The sequence below is a fragment of the Empidonax traillii genome, unplaced genomic scaffold (genome assembly GCF_003031625.1).
Source record: "Empidonax traillii isolate 1590-97213 ecotype Southwest subspecies unplaced genomic scaffold, ASM303162v1 scaffold51:size1492887, whole genome shotgun sequence".
NCBI lineage: Eukaryota > Metazoa > Chordata > Aves > Passeriformes > Tyrannidae > Empidonax > Empidonax traillii.
The window spans coordinates 426,891-427,404 of record NW_020955244.1 but is presented as its reverse complement, the minus strand read 5'-3'; positions in this window follow the sequence as shown (position 1 = coordinate 427,404).

The following is a 514-nucleotide window of genomic DNA, read 5'->3' as shown; positions in this document are numbered from 1 at the left end:
TTTTGTTGAGACCCTCCCCTGGCTCAGGGTCGTGCTTGCTCTTCTGTCCTTGCCCCTAAGGTCTGAAGTCTTTTATCTCTCAACTCTCACGTCTGTTAGACACGCAGTTTTCCTATTTCTGTCAGTCTTTTTGAATACTTGCCCAGAGAAGTCCTGAAACACATCTCCAAAAACTCCACTTTCCCTCCTCCCTGCTTCCAAGGTCGTCTTTGGCTTCCATCTCTGCTACACCTACAGACCTCCAACTGAAGCAGGTAATCCAGGAGCCTCACCTTGTCTATGCCACTGAGTCTGACAGAACTTTCATCAGCACACATCCAGCAGGCAGAACCCCGAGTTTTGGGTAAAAAAAATCACGTGATCCATAATTTCCACAGCAGGAGCTGAGAAAAGACAAGACACCACAGTGCAAAGAGCGGTGTGTGAAGTGCTTGAGCAGCTGCAGGAGCCTGAGTGTTCCATGAGTGTTACAGACTGGGACATCTTCTCTCTGGCCCCATAGCTGTAGGCAACA